Raw genomic sequence first — 21,180 nt, forward strand, 5'->3', positions numbered from 1 at the left:
GGAGAGAAATCGGATTACTGTATGCTAGGGCTCTAATACTGCAAATTCCATTACCGATGGTTGGATAAAAAATCCCCTACAGATGTACTTTCCATTGACTCTGGCATCTGATACCACAGGATGATGGATTGCCGCCTTTCTTGCATCCTCGTCTTTCTTTGGGATATTATTAATCGAACGTGTAATCGTTGGTCTGAGATTATGGAAGAAACTCAAGATCCCTTTTTCAGTTCTGTACGAGTTCCCAAAACTGCGTTTCGATTAACCCCATAGGGATTACGTGCAAGGGAGATTTCTTTAAAACCCTTATTTTATGTGCTTCTTGATTCCCTTCTAAATCTTCCTACCTTCATTTTATTTATTTATTCTTTTTTTTTTAGAATAGCATGTCAATGATTTGGATTCTCTATATAGGGTTAATCAGCGATATACAAAGGAATGGTGAGCATAGGGTGATCCTTCTACAGATTTCACCACATGATTCATTGGTACTACCGGGGGGAAGCGGACCCTCAAGTCTTGATAACAGATCGAGTTTCCATGCATCAACTTCTGCTTTATTTTTCTTAATGGCAAATCTCGCCTTTGGGTGCATGGGTCCAGGTAAGAGAAAATCTATCGCTATTTGCAATTGAAATTTTCTATCTTCTGAATTTCATAGATGATGTTGAAGTGTTGCTTAGTAACCTTTAAGTGTTTCTTGTCAGTATTTTATTTCCTTAGTGTCAACTCATTGAGTTTATGTAACTTCATTTTATGACCGTTAGGGGTGTCAATTGGATTGGATTTGGTCCAATCCGATCCAGTCCATCATTGGCCTATTTAAAAATGGACTGGACCAAATCTGGTCCAAACCCCATACAATCCGGATCCAATCTGGTCCAACTAAAATGCAAATGGACCGGATTGGGATTATTCAAACTAAATGAAGCTTTAAAATTTACATAAAAGCCCAAAAAATATAAAAAAAATCAGAAAGATATTAAAATTTTCTCAAACCTATAAAATTGACACTACCAGCCTTATGTTAGAGGAGTTAGGATCCATCTTATGGATGTTTGAACTATGTTAGATGATTGGGTGAAATTTCAAAAATTTCCTAAATCTTTTGAGAATCGAATTTTCTATGTTTTGAAAAACTACATTTTTCCGGATCGATCTTTCATTCAACCGATCTAGATTTGAAACCAAACAAAGAGGGAGATGTATACATGATATGGATTCCACAGATGCAGATCCCAAGGTGAAAGTTCACACCCAAATCAGTCCTAAAACTAATTATGAGCATAAAAAAATGGCTCACTTTGCCACTTGGGCTAGAAATGGAAAGGCCACCCATCAATTTAAGAAATGGAGGTGATGGGACCTCTGAGAGCAATTTTCAAACTACTTTGTTTTAATAGTGACTCCAAAACCCAAGGCACCAGTCCAACCAGACATATGATGAATAGCCAATGGCGGAATAACAAATATGTTGATCTTTCTCCAAACAATTAACCAGACATAGACTTTAGTTATCGGCAAGAATTAATTTTGTTGCAAGCAATATATGTATGAAACTTAAGAAAGGGCGGAGTATGAACCTTAAGATAGGGCTGTAAATAATTATAGAATAACTTGCTATTATACCAACTGATGTAGGACAGCTTGATTTGACACAAAATTTGTGTAGGGCTCACTACTCCTATACAAATGATGTGCAATCACTTGCTCATATGCCAAATGATGTATAGGACTGATTGTTCTGATATCAAACTAATGTAGGATGACTATGACCTAGAAGTGAGTCTAGGAAGGTATCGATTAGCTAGAAATGTGTTTATATATGATTTCAGAACTAAAGGTATAGATTGGTTAGGTTATGAAGGGTCTCGAGGCTTAATTGAAAGAATTGCAAGTTTGTCCACAACTATAAAACTTTCAATTGAAGAACATAGGCTCTAATGCTAAATGGTGTATAAGACTGACTGTTCATATTAGAAGATAGGCTTTCAATCATGTTTTTACTTGTTTTTGACACGTGGCAAGATGAAACCAACCCTTATTGAGTTCATATAAGAAACTATCAAGTGGTGGCAAATCCACATTCTTTTTATTCAATTAAGCTAGTGAGAGATTGTGCACTTGTAGGCTTGGGCCTACATGTGTAGACATTGTAGGGATGCAGGTTGGTTGCCTGATGAAAACAATCACCTACATAGAGTTCAGGTTAGGGTTCCGGCCCATTGGAAATTTAACAAATTCCTGACCACAACTCATATCAAGTTGTAGCCCTAACTTTAAGACCTACAGACATGACTGCATCAAATTCTCTTCTCTTCTAATTATAACACATGTATATGCTATTATGGATAACTCATCATATGGTAAGAACCTGTCAAAGAAGAAACAATTACCACTAGAAACAATTTAGAAAGAATGCTAGTAGAACATAACAACTTAGGAAGAATGAGATTAGAACCAGCAAAATTCTTTTGAGACGCTAGAAACGCAATTGGACATAATGCCCTCACTGGATTATGGATAACTCAATGCTAGTTTATAGATGATTTCTTTTGTTAAAAGTCTTAATTTTTAGGAATATGGTACCGTTGGTGAGAATATCAACTTCTCTTGTATCTTGTCTCACTTGATAAGTGGAAAGATGTTTTCTAACATTATTTAGTGTTGAATTAACTTGTAAATTTCCGTCTCATTTATATCATAACTGACCTCTAGTCATTTTTTTTTTCTTAGAGAATAAAATGGACGTTGGATTCATCGGCCTAGTGGTGATTTGAAGGTGGAGAGGATGCTTTTTTCGTCACAAAGGCAAAACTGATTATGTTAGCTGATGGAGTTGACCAAATGGTCATTTGAAGGTATTCCTTCATAAATTAAAATGATATATTGTTATGCGTTGAACATTACCATTTCCTTTGTTCACATGTGACATTTGCCAACTTATTGAATGATAGTGATTAATCAAATGGATTGATCCAATTCCCCTCATCAGGTACATCCATTCCCCCAAAAGAGATATGATCCAATTCCATTGTCCTGTTGAGCGGATTAGAAACATAAATTAGAAAAAAAAGATGCACAGACATGCCATATGTGTACTAGTCCAAGAAATCCTGTCAACTCCAGGTCAGCTTGACTGTAAATGGATTTCAGCCAAGGGAGGATATCTCACCCTTGGCATTTCTTTTGCACTTGAAGGTAGGGATGGCAATTTACAACCCAACCCGCTCAACCTGCCCAATCCACTCATTTATTAGCAGGTTGGGTTGTATTTATTAATCTTGGGTCTTTAGCGGGTGGATCAACCTAATAAAAATATTTTTAATGGATTGGGTGGGTTGGGTCATGGGCACCCAACGGGCATCCAATAAGGCTACTTTCTTTTTTATTTGGAAAGAGCTTTATTCCTACCATTTTCCATGATTTTCTCTCTCTATGTGCCAAGGCCTACATTATTTCGTAATTACTACAATCGTTAGAGAAGATTACTTTCGACATTAGAGTGCATCACCGATTCTTATGGTGATGTGAACAGTATCGGTGCTCTTGCCTTAAGTTGTGGAAGACGGAGGTTCTATTAATATGTTGGTGAAATTTGGATTGAGTACAAGGATTTCGAGACTAACATGATAGCATTATTTCTTGAAGTCGCAGTTCATGCTGGATATCACATACAAGTGTGGAACTACTGGTAGAGATGTAAAGTGGGTCGTACTGGACCGGCATGGCACGACCCGTGGGTGGCCTGTGCAAAGCACAAACAATGTTGTTCTAGCCCGCGGGCTGTGCCACCCTCCCCTGGTATAACTTGGGGGGTCGGCCCGGCATGGCCCATGGCCCAGGCCCTTACAGGCCATTGTTGTGCCGCGGACTTGGCTGGCCCGTGGGCCGAGCCTTGGGCTAGGTTAGGCCATGCATCGGTCCAAAGCTATTTATTTAAAAAATTTGACAAAAACTTAAAATTTTAATTTTATATGAATTTTGATGTATACAATGCTTATATATACAATAATTAAATAAATAAGTATAATAGAATTAAAAAAATATTTATTTTATTAATATATTATATACTATATATTATTATATAATTATAATTTATATAATCTTATATAAATAAATATAAAATATATATAAATAGTATATATGGGTTGTGTCGGGTTGTGCTGCGGACCGTGCTGGGCCGGTCCAAATTCGTGCCGGGCCATGTGCGGCATGGCCCGATTTACACCTCTAACTACTTGTAAGCCATTCACATCTCTCAAACTCATTGCAATTGTTCATTTATCACTTTTATATAAGTAGAGGATTTTGATGAGGTTGGAGCATTTCATTCCTTTTCTACTTGTTTTTTTTTTCTCAGCATTTTATTTTGATATTTTTTCTGGACAAAAATTCATTCTTCACCTCTACATAATTTTCTGAAATTAGGATTTTCACATTTGGCCTTTTTAGTTGAGGTTTTCCTACTTAAATTTTAAAATCTTCTTTTAATCCCAAGAGGAATTATTCCCAACTCTTAAATCTGGAGACAAGCTGGAGGGATTTGGACATTGAAGTGGAGGTGAAATTTCCTCTTCATTTTCTGAACTTTTTTTTTTTAATTTATGTTATTTTTGTAATTTATGTTATTTTTCATGTATTTATTTGCTTTTTTTTTGTAATTTATGTTATTTTTCTTCAATTTTTGGGTTGTTTCATAATTTATGTTATTTTTCCGTGTATTTCTTTGTTTTTTTTTGTAATTTATGTTATTTTTTTCATTTTCTAGGTTATTTTTGTGTAATTTTCATTATTTTATCTAAATGGGTTGGATTGGGTTCAGGTGGGTTTGGGTTGAACCCAATCCATTTAATTCTATCTAATTGGGTCATTAATGGGTTGGTGGATTAGATGGATTGGGTTGAAACTCAACCCAAACCAGACCCAACCCAACCCACCCAATTGCCACTCGGACAGACCTATTTCCAGAAACCGAGCTCTATAGAAGAATTTACCTCTAGAATTGTCATAGTAAAAATATGGGGCTTCAAAAAGCATCCATCTTTGATCTTCACAACTTTAACAATATCCATATTTTCTTCCATTTTAATCAACTGAGTGCAATAAGATTTTCTAATAACATCAACCTCAACACCTAGAATTGAACCCTATTAGTCAAATCATATTTTGCTTGAGAACAATAATAATAAGTAAATGCCAAGGTTTAAGAAAGCAATCTGGAACAAATACAAGTTATTATGTTAATACCCGGAAAAACTCAATGAAATATTTCTTTCTCCAAAAGCATGAATTTTTTCTATATTTCTATTACCATCTTATTGCTCATATATTGTCCAAATGATATAGAGGGGTGAAAAGGACTAGGACAAATATCTTAAAACAGAAATAAATGGAAGATGGCTAGACCAACTGACCAAAAAATAGGCCCTATGTGGTCCATTCAAATCCTCTAATTGGATTTGCACCAAAGTTTGACAGATTCGTCTTCTTTTTGTTTTTGTTTTTGCTTTTTTTTGATAGGCAGAGTTATAGCACGACCATATAATATAATGAATTAAAAATAAAAATACAAACAGAATAAGAGTGCCCTTTACTCATTAAAAAATTATACAGCAATTGGGCAAGAGCAGAAATATAATATCCCACAAAGCAAGTAAAGACTGGACACAAGCATTTGAAGAAGCTTCTCAGCAAGTGATTGGCGCTTTCATAAACTGATCCCTTTCTGTTTTGCTATACCTCAGTGTTAATTGTCAACCATGAAGATCTTCTAAAGAAAAAATTTTCATTCACTTGCTTGTTTTTTAAACACCACATTCAATGAGACATAAATGAGGCATAAACAGCAAGATAAACATGTGATTTTAAGTCATTTCTAATCTTAATCGTTCATATACATCCAAATGTGAGCTGACGTTGAATTCCTATTTGCAGGGCTGCAAATGATATCTGATTGTTCAAATTTGTTCAGATTTGATTGATTTCCATCTAATTTGGGTGAAATATTTAAGCACATGTATATGCATGTCACTGCCATATGTACATATACATACACACATATATTTAAGCACATGATGGATTCTTTACATTAAGCCCACCCACCCGCCTTTTCCTTAGTGCACAAGTATTAAATTCATGGAATGGGGTTTGTTATAATTTGTTTAGTATGTGCTTCTCTTTATTTTGTTAGGTATAACACAGTGAGTTGGTTTTAACAGCAAACTTCTATCTCAGAAATCCATTTGAAAATCATCAATATAGCCTAAAAGAACAAGAGCAGCTATTAGTTAGGCTGTAGGGAACTTCAGCTATCAGTTTCTTCTGGTATCTAATGCGTGGAATTGTACAAAGATTAAAAGATCTTGTACAAGCTGAGGGTTTTAAGAGACCTAGGACAATATATATGGCATCTATTCAATTAACGTTGTAGTATTTTATGCATATCCCATAAGGAGATCGAGCAACTTCTCCGTGTTTTTTATTATTATTATCTCTATGGTGAAGTCCCAAAACTATGCAATGCATATGGTGATGGGATATGGTGCATTTCTGCTATTTAATGTTGCCCAATTTTTTTTTTTTTTTATTATTATTATTATTATTATTATTATTATTATGATCTTTATCTATCATATATAACTTCCACATCGCATGGATAAGAAAATAGTATCATTGAAAGATTGCAGAAACCAAGAAGCTCTTTGAGCATGGATCTGTAACTGAAGCTTCAGTAGCAAAAGACAATGCTGAAGCATAAGGGAGCATCTCGGGGCATTTGGGCTAATGTACTCATACATGATGGTTACCAAAATTCCCCAGAAATGCTGTCTCATCCAATCACGGTGTTTCAGCATCGTGTTTTGCTGTTGAAGCTTCAACAGCAAATCTGCACTTATCCACTTGTAAGTAAATAGATTTCCTATTGTTGCTTCAATAGCAAATTTGTACTCATCCACTTGTACGTAAAAAAATTTCCTATTGTTATTATAACTAATGGACTTTCCACAATGTTCACAGACATATTGATGATGTGGACAAGACGATGGATGTAGAGGGAGAAAAAAGCAGAAAGAGAATGCTCTGTACTGAAGAGAATTCGCCCTCAAATTTATAATCTTCTTTTGGATCAGTTTCCTAATTTAATTAGAACCAAATTCCTTTGATTCAAATCTGTATTTGAATCTGAACTCTTAAATGGATAAGACTTATCTTATCCATCAGTTAATCCTATTCTGATTATAAATCCAATTCACCACCTTCTTATTTAATCTAATTAAATACTCAATTTGATGTGGGCTTTTAAGGCCCATTAAGCTTTTAGGCTCACTTCCATTAACTGTTGGCTAACTTGGTTGTCTTTGTATGGCATGGGACCCTAGCATTGATCTCCACAAAAGCCATATGGGTTCAGCCCGACCTCTATTATAAGGTCTGGTCGAAAAACCCCTTGAACCCATCAATATGGGCTCTTAGTGGGTCCAAAATCTACACTAGATGGTCCCTAAGTCCAGCCACCTTATGAAGGCTCAGGGACTTTGGTCTTATGTGAAATTAGCCCATTAGGTTTATTATCTCTAAATGGTCTTACACTTAACCTCTCAGCCCTTAATGATCAAACACTGCCCGACAAGAGAGAACCTCTCCCTCGGCTACAAGGTTCAGTGTTGCACTATCTACTCACATGGACCCTGGAAATTAAAACATTTTGCAAACAATTTGAAACCATAATATACATGTATATCTCTATATAAATATATTTTACAAAACAAATTTCAACAAGTTTGAGATCAACTGCCAACAGCTTAGGTTTCCATTAGAGAGAGTGCATTCCCCGATCATTCTCTTTGTCCGACCAAGGGGCTGACCTTGTCACTATGATCACCCACTCAAGTGAATTTTCATACTGTTCCAACATACCCAGGTTTTGACCCCCTCTAAGGATCTCATTGATTGGCATATCAAAGACAACCCAATCTAACACCTAGTGCAGTATCATAATCGAGTTTAGGGGTCAAGTGTAACATTTCAATTTCGCACATCTATCTCCAAAGTCCAGGGTAATACTGGAATTTGGTCCAATTCAGGGTTTTAAGCAAACCCACACTGCATGTACCTTAACTCTCACCCTGGCAGCTGAGATAAGCCACCCCAACCCACTTGGCGGCACATCAGTGTTAGCCTTGGTAGGATAAATCTCCCCAGATCTATCCAACGACTGTGAAGATTCTAAACTAACACGAGTCTCATAAGTGTCCAGTTTAAGGGTATTACACAAAAATACACCAATATAACACGAATCAATTATGTAGTATTAGTCATTTACAATAAATGCATCAGTATTTCAATCTGATTGGAGCTAAGGGCATACACTATCTAGCAGCTCCCACTTGCACTTAGGTCTAATTGGGTACAAGCCAGAGTCCCATACTTTCTACGTGTTTCTTAAACACTTTCTGTATCAGTGGCTTAGTCAATGGGTCTGCCGCATTTTCCGCTGATGCTACCTTTTAACATCAATCTCCCGTAGATCCAGTGTTGTCACACAACAGTGGAATGTGTGATGTGCTGAATTCCAAATTCTAGAATGAATACCTTCATCCATTAGGCAGCCTCACTTACAGCATTGTGCTCAGCTTGGGTTGTGGACTATTTTACTTACTACATAGGAGAAGTAACCAGATGTAGATATTTTATCATATCGGTTTAACTGGAAGTCGGTATCAGTATACCCAACACTCTGTAGTGAACTACCATCAAATACCAAACAAAACTCTTTTTGTCCTTTCGAAGGTTTCAGTATATTTTTCACAGCTCTCCAGTGCTCCTATCCTGAATTAGATTGATATCTACTTACCACACTCACTGCCTGAGCAATGTCAGGCCGAGTGCACAACATGGCATACATGATGCTCTCTACGACTAAGACATAGGGGACCTCTCTCATGCCCTCAATCTCATCGGGAGTCTTGGGAGACATACCCTCAGAGAGAGTGGCTCTGTGCCTGAAAGGAACATTTCATTTCTTGGAGTTCTCCATACTATATCTTTTGACAATCTTGTCAATGTAAGTAGATTAGGATAATCCAATTATCCTCTTCGATTTATCTTTATAGAGTCGAAGACCCAAGATGTAGGAGGCTTTTCCAAGATCTTTCATGAAGAATTGCTGTGAAAGCCACATTTTCACCGTAGTTAACATCCCTACATCATTCCCAATGAGTAGGATGTCATCTACATATAGAACTAGGAACGTAACTTTATCCCCACTGGTCTTTCTATAAACACAAGGCTTATTCGGATTCTACTCAAAGTCAAACTGTTTGACAGTAGAGTCAAACTAGATGTTCCAGCTCCTAAAAGCTTGCTTAAGTCCATATATGGATCGATTAAGTTTACATACCATGTGTTCCTGACCTGCAGCTATGAAACCTTGCGGTTGCTGCATATAGATATCTTTAGTAAGATCTCCATTCAAGAACATTGTTTTAACATCTATTTGCCAAATCTCATAGTCATGGTATGTTGCTACAGTTAGCAGGATCCTAATGGATTTAAGCATGGCTATGGGCGAAAATGTTTCTTTATAGTCGATTCCCTCTTTCTGAGTGTACCCTTTCGCTACAAGACAAGCCTTGTAGGTCTCAACTTTGCCATCAGGGCTCTTTTTCCTCTTATAGATCCATTTACAACCGATTGCTTTAACTACAAGGGGCGGATCTAGTAGAGTCTAGACTTCATTGGTCTCCATTAGTCCATCTCAGCTCTCATGGCATCTATCCACTTTAAGGAATCTATGTCCAGCATAGCTTCTGTATAAGTCACAAGATCTTCCTCACTGTTCATGGCTTCCATCAAGTAATTTTCTTGATCATAGCCGTAACGAATTGGAAGCCTGAAAACCTGGGTAGATCTTCTAGGTTGGTTAATTTCTGGAGCTTATGGGACATCTCCCATTACTCCTGGGCTCTCTTCATCAAGAACAACTTCCTAGTGATGATCATACAGGATGTAATCTTCCTCCAAGAAATGGGCAGTTCGACTGCAAAACACCTTTTGCTCCTTAGGGTCATAGAATAAATAGCCTACAGAACCTTTGGGGTAACCTACAAATAGGCAACGACTGGTCTTGGATTTCAATTTGTCAGCACTTGTTCTTTTAACATGTGTCGGATAGCCCCAAACCTTTAAGTTTCTTACACTTGGTTTCTTTTCGGTCCATAGCTCATACGGAGTCTTAGGAATGGATTTGGTTGGAACTCAGTTCAACATGTATATCAAAGTCTCCAATGCGTACCCCCAAAAGGGTGTAGACAATTTTGAGTGGACGAGAAGTGATCGGATCATATCTAATAAGGTCTAGTTTTTCTCCTCTTCGATACACCGTTTAATTGTGGTGTTGCAAGATGAGTCAGTTGTGAAACAATCCCATTGTCATTTAAGTAGTCATTGAATTTGTTGGAGAGATACTCATCTCTTCTATTTGATCGAAGGGCTTTAATATTTCTCCCCAACTGTTTCTCGACCTCTTGTCTGAATTCTTTAAACTTTTCAAATGATTCAGACTTGTGTCTCATTAGGTACACATAACTATACCATGAATAATCATCAGTAAAAGTTATAAAATAAGCGTACTAGTTACGTGTCCTAACATTCAGGGGACCACATATATTAGTATGTATAAGGTCAAGTGTGCTTGTAGATCTTTCAGGCTTTTCCGTGAATGGCCATTTAGTCATCTTACCCTGAAGACAAGGTTCAAAAGTTGGAAGATCTTCTACAGTTAGAAAATCCAAAGGACCATTCTTTACCAATCTTATGATACATTCTAAATTAATATGGCCAAGTTGGTAATGCCACATGCACGTGGGATTAACCATTTCACGTGTTCTTTTCTTGGGGATATTATCCGATGTAGTTTCGATTAAATTTGTTTCTAGATAAGGATGAAGTACATAGAGACTATTCTCAAGTTCTCCATATGCAAGAAATTTATTATTCCTTTTGATAATAATCACATTACTGAACAGAATAGAATAACCATCTACACATAGTTTTGAAACATAAATCAAATTTCTTATCAAATTGGATACATAAAGGCAATCTTTTAGTGTAATAATTCATTCTCTAAAATACAATTCTACAATTCCTATAGTTGTAGCTGCAACACTTGCAGAAGTCTCCAAGCAAAGCATCACTTCCTCGTCACTCAGTCTTCTGCTTGTCTTGAACCCCTATAGTGTATTACATGCATGAGTAAAAGCCTCGGAGTCAATACACCAGGATGCAGAAGTCACCAACATAATGGTTCTATGATAAAGGATTCAGAGTTACCTTGTTTCTTGGTCTCTAGATATTGAGGAAAATTCCTCTTCCAGTGGCTGGCCTGTTTGCAAAAGTGACATGCATCTGATGCCTTGTCCTTCTTTTGCTTTTTTGATTTGCTAGTCTTTTTTTGAGGATTTTTCTTTGCCCTCCTCTTCTTCTTACCCGAATTGCCACCTTCAACAAGCATGGCTATCGGTTTGTTCTTTTTAATCAGTTCTTCATCCCTCTACAACATATTGTTGAGTTCCTAAAGGCTAACATTTAGCTTATTCATGTTGTAATTCATGATAAACTGATTGAAGGAGGGAGACAAAGAGTTTAAGATGACATCAACTTTGGTGACATGATCTAGCCCTGACCCGAGTACCTCTAGTTCATTAATGTAACCCAACATCTTAAGACAATGGTCATGAACCATCTAGCTCTCGGTCATTTTAGCGGTCATAAACAACTTTAAGACCTTTTGCCGAGTAGAACGATTCTGCTCTTCGTACATGGTTCTCATACTATCTAGGATATCCTTGGACACTTTGATCTGATCGAATTGTCTCTGTATTGGATTGTCGAGGGAGGCTATGATGTAGCACTGGGCAAGAGAGTTCTTCTTTTCCCATTCTTGATACTCTCTCCTACATGCCTCCGAAGCTTTATCACCAGGATGATTTGGAGCAGGGTTCTTAACAACCTTGTCCAATTTCTTAGACATTAGCAGTAGTATAAGGTTACGGAACTAGTCAGCACATTTTGGGCCCTTAAGCTTATTATCATCCAACAACTTAGCGAATTGTCTGTTTGCCATTTTTGATAAAAGGCAAGGCAGATTATTAGTCCACAACCTAAATTGATTCATGTTTATTACATAGATATGGCTTTTAATCCATTTTCCATTTCCATTTGTTCATCTCTGAGATTTCCTTCCTTTCTCAGTGACGGAGATTGCGAAGTATGTCTTTAGAAATGTGGGAAATCACATACAGTGCATGGAGCCAATTGTTTCAGCTGTATAACTCCACCACCTTCTGTGAAGGATCATATCTGCTCATCTTATGAGCTTTCCCTTTAGCCTCTGTCAGACAAGGTTCATTGCCATTTTAGGTTAAACCTTTCTGTCCAGTAAGTGCTTACCCTTCATATTTGTGAACGCCAAGGTACCGTGAGAAAGTCTTTCATTTTAGGATAGACCCCTCCCACATCGGTTTATGACGCCCCTATCATCTTATGAAACAATCCAACAGACCCAACAACAAATAAATAACCCAATTTTATGGTGCATCTCCTCATTACTGAATGACCCATCTTCATGCTATTGATGGAAGGCCTTTAGAGAGTTCGTCATATGAATCTCCCTATCACATGCACTTATATTTTATTGGAGGGAACAAATAATTACGCCCTAATTCTTATTTAAGTCACACCAAAGTGGCTCCCATTGACTTTCTTAAAGTCAGATTCAGATGGGCCCTAAACGGCTAAGGTTCCACATGGTTCATCTTGGGGAGGAAGTAGAAATGAGGCCTATCAAGAAGGGAGATCATCCAATGATCTTAAGAACACCATGGCAATGATGTGCATTCAACCATCGTGTACGAAAGAGTCACTATCGAAATAACATGGGCCAAGTACTTATGGCCCATGCACGCAACATATCACATAACATACATCGCATGCATTCACATTCACATAATTGGTCCAATCAATTAAATAACTGTAAAACCCAAATAAAATTAAAACATTATCATCCCATTACAGCCCACAATATTATCAAATAACATTATCTAGGTAGATGGGCTGAACTGCAAAGTGCAATTCGGCCCATATAGCATTTATGCCGATTTGGGCTAATGTAGTTTTAACATATTAAAATTGGGTTTTACAGAGGTGGGCCTTAAAACTTGAAGTGAGCCATCAAATATTTGGCAAAAAATCGAATTTGGGTCAGAAAAACCAACCCCATCGAACCAAGAATTCGGTCCAACTAGTTTGGACCAAATCTGGTGCAAATCGGCCCAAGTTTTGGTGTCCAGTTCAAGATTTAATTCAAGATTAATGATCTGAAAAATAAATTAAATCTAGATAATCATAATTATCAAGAAAACAAAATCAGAGGGTTGCACTATGACAATCTTGGACATCCTGCAAACCTGCAAAGAAAAAATTAATCGCAGATTACAGAATTGTAATCTGCAAATCACAAATCACAAATTTCCTATTTGCAAAATCTTCTTCTCCTCCATCATGCGCTCCAGCAATCTCCAGATAAAATAAAATAGAAAAAACCTAATTTTTCTATTATTACATCACATTGAATCCGATACAATTTGTCTAAAAAAAATTCATTTACAGATCAAATTGAATAGAATAGAAATAGCAATGTGCGCAAATCTTGGCACCAGAAAGAATCGATCTCCATCACATGTGCAGCCCAAGAATTCAAAAAACATTCACAGAACAATTTCATAAAAGTAGAAGAATAATAAAGATTTATTTTTCAGATCATACACTTAAAAATCTAGGAACCAATTCCCAGAAAAACTGCTATTTGCGCAAATCGGGTAGAACGCCTTCTGCCCATTTGTGCAGAGCCAAATCTGGTTTAATTTGGTTCAAGATTGAACCTGGCTCTGGTACCACTAAAGGGAAGGGAGATCCATCATATGAATGGCCGAACCATGCAGGAAGGTTGGGCAAAATTTCCAAAATTTCTTTCCCCCTTCCGAGAATCCTATTCCCATTTTTAGAAAAACTGCATTTTTCAAGGATCGTTCTTGAAACAAACTGGACCAGATCTGAACCAAGGATTAGGGAGAGAGGTACCTGATTTAGAATCTACGCAAATGCTACTCCCAATGTAGGTGTTCACGCCCAAAGAGAGTTCCATATCCATCCTCCGCTGAATGTGACACAGCTTAAGATGAGGCACGATCAACAAGGAGGTTCTTTAGCAAGAACCCCAATTCTTCAGCAAGAATCACGCCACGGATGTGAGCACAGCTTCAAGTTTATTTCTTCTAGCAAGAAATAATATCAAGATCAAATCTTGATCAGTCCAAGATGGAGATCGAATAGGGTAGGTGGCGACAAGAACAGAGGGATAAAAAAATAGAAAGAGAATGCTCTGTACTGAAGAGAATTCGCCCTCCTATTTATAATCTTCTTTTGGATCAGCTTCCTAATCTAATTAGGAAAGAATTCCTTTGATTCAAATCTGTATTTGAATCTGAACACTTAAATGGATAAGACTTATCTTATCCCTCAGGTAATCCTATTCTGATTATAAACCCAATTCACCACCTTCTTATTTAATCTAATTAAATATCCAATTCGATATGGGCTTTTATTTTAAGGCCCATTAAGCTTTCAGACTCACTTCCTTTAATTGCTGGCTAACTTGGTTCTCTTTGTATGGTGTGGGACCCTAGCATTGATCTCCTCAAAAGCCATATGGGTTCAGCCCAACCTCTGTTATAAGGCCTGGCTGAATAAATCCCTGAACCCATCAATATGGGCTCTTAGTGGGCCCAACATCTACACTAGATGGTCCCTAAGTCCAACCACCTTATGAAGGCTTAGGGACTATGGACTTATGTGAGATTAGCCCATCAGGTTTATTATCCCTAAATGGTCTTACACTTAACCTCTCAACCCTTAATGATCAAACACTGCCCGAAAAGAGAGGACATCTCCCTCGGCTGCAAGGTACAATGTTGCACTCTCTACTCACATTGATCATGGGAATTAAAACCTTTTGCAAACAATTTGAAACCATAATATACATGCATATCTCTATATAAATATATTTTGCAAAACAAATTTCAACAAGATTGAAATCAACTACTAGCATCTTAGGTTTCTATCAAAGAGAGTGCATTCCCCGATTATTCACTTTGTTTGACAAAGGGGCATATCTTGTCACTATGATCACCCACTTAGGTGAATTCTCAGACTGTCCCAACATACTCAGGTTTTGACCCCCTCTAAGGATCTCACTAATTGGCATATCAAAGACAGCCCAATCCAACACCTAGTGTAGTATCATAATTGAGTGTAGGGGTCAGGTGTAACATTCTAGTTTCGCCCATATATCTCCAAGGTCCAGGGCAATATTGGAATTTGGTCCGGTTCAGGGTTTCAAGCAAACCCACACTGCATGTACCTTAGGTCTCACCCTGGTAGCTGAGACAAGCCACCCAAACCCACTTGGTGGCATATCAGTGTCAGCCTTGGCAGGATAAATCTCCACAGATCTATCCGACGGTTGTGAAGATTCTAAACTAACACGAGTCTCATAAGTGTCTAGTTTAAGGGTATTACACAGAAACACACCAATATAACATGGATCAATTATGTACTATTAGTCATTTACAATAAATGGAGCAGTACATCAATATGATTGGAGATAAGGGCATACACAGTCTAACATTGCCCACTTTTCAAATGCTTCCCCCCACTAAGTTACTGTTTTTTTTTGTTTTTCACTGTAGAGTGTAAATCATTTTAATCCATAGGATGAATTGAAGCAAAATTAAAAGAACTAGAGGGAGTAAAGCTGGAGGAGCAACTTCTTCAACCTACTACAACTACTCCTGCACCTTCAGTGCATGTTTCAATAGGCTCTAGTGGAGATCAGAATTCATCTTTGGTAGTAGTAAGATTGATAATTGGGATAAGAGATAAAGGATGCAATTGGGGCACTAGGGAGATAAAGGTAATTTTAACCGAGGGAGTTTCTTTGGTCAAGGTTAGTCTTCTGGCTGGAAAACAAATTAAATGGTCATCACAATCAAAACTACCAATAGTGGGTCCAGTACCAACATCATCTCAACCACTGGCACCAGCATCTGCACCAGTAAAAGCTAAGGTACCAATATTTCCTTTACCTAAATCTGATCAAAAGGTACTATCGTCATATATGAATTCTATTTGGTAAATTATCCATTATCATCTCAAATGGAATTTATTTTAGGTAATTACCCCAGAAGACAAGAAGAGTTCAATTATAAGTTTATAAATTAAAGAGATTTCTTTAAATTTTCTTAAGAATGGATGTTTCATACTTTCATGTTGAATGACCATTTTTTTGGTAAACTAATACTATAAAAATCATCTTGTTTTGAATGGTAACTGATCAGATGTTTATTAATAAGAATATGAAATCATAAGATTTGATATCAAATCTTCTTATTAAAAATAACACATATCCTTCTCACAGGAAGAATCATGGGAGATAGCTCCACTGACACTCTTCCCTAAACTACATGACTTCCAAAGGAGAAGAAATTAGGCAAAATTGGTACACTAATCTGGGAGAAAAGACCCAGAATAGTGTCCGAGAAGTGTCTACATGTTTTTTCTCATGGTAGTGAACCAACAAGAGAATTTGCTGACTGTAGAACCCAATTTAATGATGCATTTAATCTCATAACCAAGGATCTGAATTCCCTCATAAAGTGTCTTAACAGCCACAAACTAGGACCAACAATCCTTATCCTTCCTATGATTGTTAGTCTCCCTCCACCTACAAATGTGTGTATCCCAACTAGACTTTCCTAGGTTAGCTAGGTTGTAACCATTGAGACTAAACTTGAAGAATTGTTGATACTAATTTGAAATTGGACAACTTTTCTTTGAAATGTTTCGGTACCTGTTTTGCTCTTTAGAACAGAAGCAAATAAGCATTTATTTTGAAACTTAACCAAACTCTGGGTAGAATCTTAAGGAATGGAAATTTCCATGTAAGTGGTAAGTGGTAAGTGGTAGTAGTATTCTTTCTCTAGAAGCACTGCGATTGTTGTTTTTCTGAAGTAAGCTATACAGCCTATGTTTTTGAAGGGATGAGAGATCCATCGAATGGACGCCCAAAGATTGCGGAATAAGGGGGCGAATTTCAAAAATTTTTCTCTCCCTTCAACTGGGAATCACATTCTCTATTTAGAAAATCATATTTTCAAGGATCATTCTTGAACCATAAATTGAACCAGATCTAAACCAAAAGGAGTAGGAGAGGATTATACCTGATACGGAGAAACAGTATCCCCAAACGAAGGTGTTCACGCCCAAGGAAGGATCCAAAGACTGCTCCCACTGAAGATGGCGCAGTGCAGGATGGAGCAGAATCAGCAGTGTTCTTCTCCAAGAACTCTGTCATTCGCAAGAAACAGTAGGATGGCACGTGAGCACAACTTACTATCAATTCTTCCTCCAAGAACTGATGTCAAGATCGAATCTTGACTTCTCCCACAACTGGAGATCGAACTAGCAAATAGGGCGGCAAGAAAGAATTCTGCAGGGTTGCTTAATTCTTTCTTCTATGATTTCAGCACTGAAGAGGATTTGATTATGTCTCTTCTAAAGGCTGTCGCCCCCTCCTTCTTTTGTTAACCTAAAAGATTAGCTCCTAATCCAATTAGGAGTTGCTTATCCAAATCATATTTGGATCAACCCTCTCTTTAGGTGATAAGGATAAACCCTTATCTTATTTGTAGATTAGATTAACTTTCTCCTAATCTCATTAGGAGGTTTCTAGATCTGAATCTCATTCAGATCTGGACTCTCTGAGTGGATAGGGTCAAGACCCTATCCTATCTGCTAATTCATCTCAGAATTCGCCCCATAATTAACTAATTAAATAGCTTAGTTCGAAATGGGCTTTAGGCCCATTAAGCTTATGTGCTCACTTAACTTTCCTAATTGCTGCCCAGTTGGACTTCCTTGTATGGCGTGGGACCCAAGCATTGATCTACACATCAGTCACATGGGTTCGGCCCAGCCTTTGTTACAAGGCCTGGTCGAATACACTGTTAAGGACAGTGCACCCCCTGAAACCCATCAAATGGGCTCTATGGGCCCAACACTTACCCTAAGTGGTCCCTGGGCCAAGCCACCTTGTAACACCCAGGGACTGTGGGCAGATGCAAGATTAGCCCATCAGGTATCATCCTCAATGGTCTTACACTTAACCTCTCAGCCCATAATGATCATACACTGCCCAACAAGAGAGGACCTCTCCCTCGGCTGCAAGAATCAGTGTTGCACTCTCTACTTATATGGATCCCGGGAATTAAAACCTTCTTGCAAATATTTTAGAAACCATAATATATATACTTTTATATCTCATATGAAATATACTTTGCAAAACAAATCTCAACGGTTGAAATCGGATGCCGGCAGTCTTGGTTTCCATCAGTGAGAGTGCATCCCCGATCATTATCTTTGTCCGACAAAGGGGCTGATCCTGTCACTATGATCACCCACTCAGATGAATTCTCAGACGGTCCCAACATACCCAGGTTTTGACCCCTGCTAAGGATCTCACTGATTGGTACATCAAAGACAGCCCAATCCGACACCTAGTGCAGTATCATAATCGAGTTTAGGGGTGTAACTTTCTAGTTTTGCCCATCAATCTCCAAGGTCCAGGGCAATACTGGAAATCTGGTCCAGTTCAAAGATTCAATCAATCCTACATTGTATGTGCCTAGGGTCTCACCCTGGCAGTTGAGACAGGCCACCCCAACCGACTTGGTGGCACCACAATGTCAACCTTATCAAGATAGGTCTCCCCAAACCGACCCACTGGCTGTGAACATTCTAAACTAACACGAGTCTCATTAAGTGTCCAGTTTAAGGGTATTGCCTAGAAACATACCAAGGGAACATGAATCAAATATGTACTTTTATTCATTTACAATAAACTCATAGTGTACATCATTCTGATTGAAGATAAGAGAACATTCTAAAGTAACACGAGTCTCATTAAGTGTCCAGTTTAAGGGTATTACTCAGAAACATACCAAGGGAACATGAATCAAATATGTACTTTTATTCATTTACAATAAATTCATAGTGTACATCATTCTGATTGAAGTTAAGGGCATACAATTGTCTAACAGTTTTTGTAATTATGAGCATTGAAACCTTGAATGCTTAAGCATATTTTTTTTTCACCATACATGTAATTATGTGGTATCTTATTTTATTTTATTGTCACGGTTTCTATTATGCATGTTATTTCCTAATTTAAAGATAAGCTTCACGTTCATGTTCCCATGCAGTGCTTATTTACGTCTTTGAAGTACAATCACTTATAAGCTATATCAAGTGATGAGGTAGCATATATTGCTTGATTCTTAATGCCATTTTTCATATCTCAACATTTCAGAATCCTGTGATATTCATCCTGAAGAGGACGAAGTTGTTCTTGAGAAGAACAAGAAAGGGAGAATGAAGACATCATCCCAAGTTGAGCCATTAGAGAAACTTTATAATGGTATTACTGTATTTCTGCTCCTTTTAACATATTTTATTGTTCTGACTTGCTGTTAAGTTCACTTTAACTCTTATAAGAAATGTCTCTCACCAAAAACTTTGTTTTACCCAAAACACAAGTACCCCATAGAGTCAATGAAGTTACAGCTTGCAGAAGGGATAGGATTATCGGAAAAGCAGGTATCTGGGTGGTTTTGCCATAGAAGGTTGAAGGATAAAAAGCTATCCAAAGATGAAGCATATGCATGTGCAAGGCAAGATCTTTCTAGTGTTATTATACAAGGGATTGGGGCAGTGGACATAGGCAGGACTCATGTAGCAGCACCAAGCAAGGGGAATACAATCATTTTGGTCCTAAGGAGGTGGAAAGCTGAAGGATTTATGACCAAGAATATCCAAGTGCATATATGATTCTCATGAGGGGTCAATATATTCATACTAGTTGTTTGCTCAAAGTGAGGATCCCTATGATGTGGAACTTTGAGGAATTCATCTCGGAATTGCAGCTTCGCTGATGAAGAAAATATCAGTCACAGAAGTAGAACATGCAGGGGTTGTATCGGGTCAGGCCATGGTTCAGAGGGTAGTCGGGACATAAATCGATCCCTCTGAACCGGTTTTGAAAAAATAAAATAAATAAAACATAAAAAAAGCACCAATACAGGCCGATACACCCGGCGTATCGGCCTGTATCGATATTTAGAACCTTATTCATTTCACATGAGTGGGATAATTCTAAAAATCAAATGTACATTTTTGTATGCCATATTCACATACTAATTCCCTATGATATACTAACTGTTTTCTTACGATTTATAATTGGATTTGGTATAACCTGGAAGTATTTTTAATTGATTTGTTGTTTATATACAAAAAGAAATTTGGCTAGTATATTGACTTTTCAATTGGAATCAAAAGGATAAGATTTCGATTATTCAATTTACTAAAGATTTTCTTTTCCTTTCTGAACATTTGTAGCTCATTCTTCATGATTGGAGTGATGGACATTGTTTGAAGCTATTGAAGAACTGTTGGAAAGCTCTTCCAGAGTCTGGAAAGATTATCATTGTGGATTTGATCCTTCCGGAGGCTCCTTGGCTCAAAATCCAGGTGGAAAAGAGAGGACATTTAAAGAGTTTGAGGACCTGGCACTGGTTGTGAAATGATTTGTAGGGTTTATAATTATTGTGGTATGGAGTTGCACAAATGATAAGATTGTTACTTCTTTTTTCTTATTTTTAGAAAAGCTTGTATTTTTGGTTATTATTTTTTGTTCTTAGTAAGGATGAAAACTACATATTCCCATCCAAAAGTCTGAATATTTCATTATGTATCAAGTGACCAGTTCATTAGATCTCCAATGAAAATTGTCTTTAATTAATTTGATCCCTTTTATGTTAAAGTTAAAACATTAACTCAAATCGTTTCTAATTAAAATAATAAAGAAAATAACCTCATTAGGTCATTGTTGTTGTTCTAGTAGTTGTAATCATTCAATGAAATAACAACTCCTCTAGAACGATGTGTCACAGGGTACTTGTAATAGAAATGTTAAGAACCTGAATTTTTTTCTTTTTGATGTCTGTG

This window comes from Nelumbo nucifera, chromosome 1 (genome assembly GCF_055504915.1).
Source record: "Nelumbo nucifera cultivar China Antique chromosome 1, China Antique-T2T, whole genome shotgun sequence".
NCBI classification, from domain to species: domain Eukaryota; kingdom Viridiplantae; phylum Streptophyta; class Magnoliopsida; order Proteales; family Nelumbonaceae; genus Nelumbo; species Nelumbo nucifera.